Source organism: Arachis hypogaea, chromosome 5 (genome assembly GCF_003086295.3).
Source record: "Arachis hypogaea cultivar Tifrunner chromosome 5, arahy.Tifrunner.gnm2.J5K5, whole genome shotgun sequence".
Classification (NCBI taxonomy): Eukaryota; Viridiplantae; Streptophyta; class Magnoliopsida; order Fabales; family Fabaceae; genus Arachis; species Arachis hypogaea.
Window position 1 is genome coordinate 19,386,882 of NC_092040.1, and position 4,671 is coordinate 19,391,552.

At 41.2% G+C, this 4,671-nt stretch overlaps 1 non-coding gene across 1 annotated transcript; it reads right to left on the reverse strand.

Annotated features, from left to right (window-relative positions):
- Positions 1-243: 243 nt before the first annotated feature.
- Positions 244-347, reverse strand: LOC112804570 (small nucleolar RNA R71). The gene has a single exon (XR_003203180.1). It is a non-coding gene; the product is annotated as a small nucleolar RNA R71 (small nucleolar RNA).
- Positions 348-4,671: the final 4,324 nt, after the last annotated feature.

A 4,671-nucleotide genomic window follows, 5' to 3' on the forward strand; every position in this document is an offset into this window, starting at 1 on the left:
TACAAGTTTTATAGACTTCCATCAGAAGATTCTTTTCAGTTCTTAACTGAATTCTTGCAGATCTGTAATACTGTTAAGACCAATATAGTTGATCCTGAGGTCTATAAGCTTATGATTTTCTCTTTTGTTGTAAGAGACAAAGCTAGAACATGGTTGGACTCTCAACCTAGAGATAGCCTGAACTCTTGGGATAAGCTGGTCACGGCTTTCTTAGCCAAGTTCTTTCCTCCTCAAAAGCTGAGCAAGTTTAGAGTGGATGTTCAAACCTTCAGACAGAAAGAAGGTGAATCCCTCTATGAAGCATGGGAGAGATACAAGCAACTGACTAAAAAGTGTCCTTCTAACATGCTTTCAAAATGGACCATCCTGGATATATTCTATGATGGTTTATTTGAATTGTCTAAGATGTCATTGGACCATTTTGCAGGTGGATCTATTCACCTGAAGAAAACGCCTGCAGAAGCTCAGGAACTCATTGACATGGTTGCAAATAACCAGTTCATGTACACTTCTAAAAGGAATTCTGTGAGTAATGGGACGCTTCAAAGGAAGGGAGTTCTTGAAATTGATGCTCTGAATGCCATATTGGCTCAGAACAAAATGTTGACTCAGCAAGTCAACATGATTTCTCAGAGTCTGAACAGTTTGCAAAATGCATCCAGCAGTACTAAAGAAGCATCTTCTGAAGAAGAAGCTTATGATCCTGAGAACCCTGCAATGGCAGAGGGGAATTACATGGGTGAGGCCTATGGAAACACCTATAATCCCTCATGGAGAAATCATCTAAATTTCTCATGGAATGATCAACAAAAGCCTCAACAAGGCTTTAATAATGGTGGAAGAAATAGGTTTAGCAATAGCAAGCCTTTTCCATCATCTTCTCAGCAACAGACAGAGAATTTTGAGCAGAGTCCCTCTAGCTTAGCAAATATAGTCTCTGATCTATCTAAGGCCACTCTAAGTTTCATGAATGAAACAAGGTCCTCCATTAGAAATTTAGAGGCACAAGTGGGCCAGCTGAGTAAAAGAGTCACTGAAACTCCTCCTAATACTCTCACAAGCAATACAGAAGAGAATCCCAAAAGAGAGTATAAGGCCATAACCTTGCTTGGTGTGGCCGAATTCACAGAGGATGAGGAGGACGTGAATCCCAGTGAGGAAGACCTCTTGGGATGTCCTCTGGACAAAAAGGAGTTCCCAATTGAGGAACCTAAGGAATCTGAGGCTTACCTAGAGACCATAGAGATTCCATTGAACCTCCTTTTACCATTCATGAGCTCTGATGACTATTCATCTTCTGAAGAAGATGAAGACATTGTTGAAGGGCAAGTTGCCCAGTATTTAGGAGCAATCATGAAGCTGAATGCCAAGCTATTTGGTAATGAGACTTGGGAGAATGAGCCTCCGTTGCTCATTAATGAACTAAATACCTGGGTTTAGCATACTTTACCTCAAAAGAAACAGGATCCTAGTAAATTCCTAATTCCCTGTACAATAGGCACCATGACCTTTGAAAAGGCTCTGTGTGACCTGGGGTCAGGCATAAATTTAACGCCATTCTCTGTAATGGAGAAACTAGGAATTTTTGAGGTGCATGCTGCCACATTCTCATTAGAGATGGTAGACAAATCCATGAAAAAGGATTATGGACAAGTAGAGGATGTGCTAGTAAAGGTCAAAGGCCTTTACATCCCTGCTGATTTCATAATCCTAGACATTGGGAAGGATGAGGATGAATCTGTCATCCTTGGAAGACCATTCCTAGCCACAGCAAAGGCTGTGATTGATGTGGACAGAGGAGAGTTGGTCCTTCAATTGAATGAGGACTACCTTGTGTTTAAAACTCAAGGATCTCCCTCTGCAACCATGGAGAGGAAGCATGAAAAGCTTCTCTCAATACAAAGTCAAACAAAGCCCCCACAGCCAAACTCTAAGTTTGGTGTTGGTAGGCCACAACCAAACTCTAAGTTTGGTGTTGAACCCCCACATTCAAACTCTAAGTTTGGTGTTGGGAGGTCCCAACAATGCTCTGAACATCTGTGAGGCTCTATGAGAGGTCATTGTCAAGCTATTGACATTAAAGAAGCGCTTATTGGGAGGCAACCCAATTTTATTTATCTATGTTATTTTCTTTTTTTAGGTTGATGATTATGTGGAGTCACAAAAACAACTACAAAAAAATTAAGAAAAATAAAAAATAGTATTAAAAATAGGACACCCTATAGGAGAGACTTATTGGCATTTAAATGCCAGTAAGGGTAGCAGAATGGGCGTTTAACGCCAAGTCTGACACCATTCTAGGCGTTAAATGCCAGAAACAAGCACCAGACTAGCGTTAAATGCCATAAACAGGCTACAATCTGGCGTTAAACGCCAGAAATAGGTTGCAGCCTGGCATTTAACGCCAGAAAAGGAATAAAAGCTGGCGTTTAAAGCCAGAAAGAAGCAATAATCTGGCGTTAAACGCCAGGATTGCACAGTAAGGGCATTTTTCACGCCTAAAATGAGAAGGGATGATAAATCCTTGACCCCTCAGGATCTGTAGACCCCACAGGATCCCCACCTACCCTACCCCTCTCTCTCTCTCTCTCTCACCAATCAAATCATATCCTCTTCCCTATATTCTCTTCACCAATCACCTCCATATCTCTTCCCCAAAAACCCCACCCACCTCACTTCAAAATTCAAACACTTTTCCCTCCCAAACCCAACCCTAATGACCGAAACCCAACCCTCCCCTCACCCCTATATAAACCCCTCACTACTCCTTCAGATTCACAAAACACAAATACCTTCCCCCTCTTAGCCGAACCACCTATCTCCCTCCATCTCCTCCATTCTCTTCTTCTTCCCCTTCATTCTTTCTTCTTTTGCTTGAGGACGAGCAAACATTTTAAGTTTGGTGTGGTAAAAGCATTGCTTTTTATTTTTTCATAACCATTTATGGCACCTGAGACCGGAGAAACCTCTAGAAAGAGAAAAGGGAAGGCAAAAGTTTCCACCTCTGAGTCATGGGAGATGGAGAGATTCATCTCAAGGGTCTACAGCTCAGTAGTAGAACATTTGACTACACATCAAGAGAGCTTATGAGCAGATAATTTATACGCTTTTTGGCATTGTTTTTAGGTAGTTTTTAGTAGGATCTAGCTACTTTTTGGGATGTTTTTATTAGTTTTTATGCAAAATTCATATTTCTGGACTTTACTATGAGTTTGTATGTTTTTCTGTGATTTCAAATATTTTCTGGCAGATATTGAGGGACCTGAGCAAAAATCTGATTCAGAGGCTGACAAAGGACTGCTGATGCTGTTGGATTCTGACCTCCCTGCACTCGAAGTAAATTTTATGAAGCTACAGAACTTTAAATGGCGCGTTCTCAATTGAGTTGAAAAGTAGACATCCAGGGCTTTCCAACAATATATAATAGTCTATACTTTGCTCGGGTTTTGATGACGCAAACTGGCATTCAAACACCCCTTCTCTGCCCTATTCTGAAGTCAAAACGCCAGAACTGGCATAAAAGATGGAGTTAAAAGCCCAAACTGGCACCAAAGCTGGCATTTAACTCCAAGAGAAGCCTCTACACGTGTAAAGCTTAATGCTCAGCCCAAGCACACACCAAGTGGGCCCGGAAGTGGAATTTTGCATCATTTACCTATTTCTGTAAACCCTAGTAGATAGTTTCATTATAAATAGGACCTCTTACTACTGTATTTTAATCTTGGAATCTTTGAAACATTTTTCCTTAGACTTGGAGGCTGGCCTCTCGGCCATGCCTGGACCTTTATCACTTATGTATTTTCAACGGTGGAGTTTCTACACACCATAGATTAAGGTGTGGAGCTCTGCTGTTCCTCGAGTATTAATGCAATTACTACTATTTTCTCTTCAATTTAAGCTTATTCTTATTCTAAGATATTCGCTTGCACTGCAACCTGATAAATGTGATGATCCATGACACTCACCATCATTCTCACCTATAAATGCATGATTGATAACCACTTCCGTTCTACTTAAGATTGAGCGTGTATCTCTTAGCCTCCATTCCGAAAGATCGGAGTCTTTGTGGTATAAGTTAGAATTATTGGCAGCCATTCCTGAGATCCGGAAAGTCTAAACCTTGTCTGTGGTATTCTGAGTAGGATCTGGGAAGGGATGACTATGACGAGCTTCAAACTCGCGAGTGTTGGGCGTAGTGACAGACGCAAAAGGATAGTAAATCCTATTCCAACATGATCGAGAACCGACAGATGATTAGCCGTGCGGTGACAACGCATTTGGACCATTTTCACTGAGAGGACGGGAGGTAGCCATTGATGCCGGTGAAACCCAACATACAGCTTGCCATGGAAAGGAGTATGAAGGATTGGATGAATGCAGTAGGAAAGCAGAGATTCAAGAGGGATGAAGCATCTCCATACGCTTATCTAAAATTCACACCAATAAATTACATAAGTATCTCTATCTTTATTTTCTGTTTATTTATCTTTTAATTATGAAAACTCCATAACCCATTTGAATCCACCTGACTGAGATTTACAAGGTGACCATAGCTTGCTCAAGCCGACAATCTCCGTGGGATCGACCCTTACTCACGTAAGGTTTATTACTTGGACGACCCAGTGCACTTGCTGGTTAGTTGTGTGAATTTGTGAAAAAGAGTTGAGATTA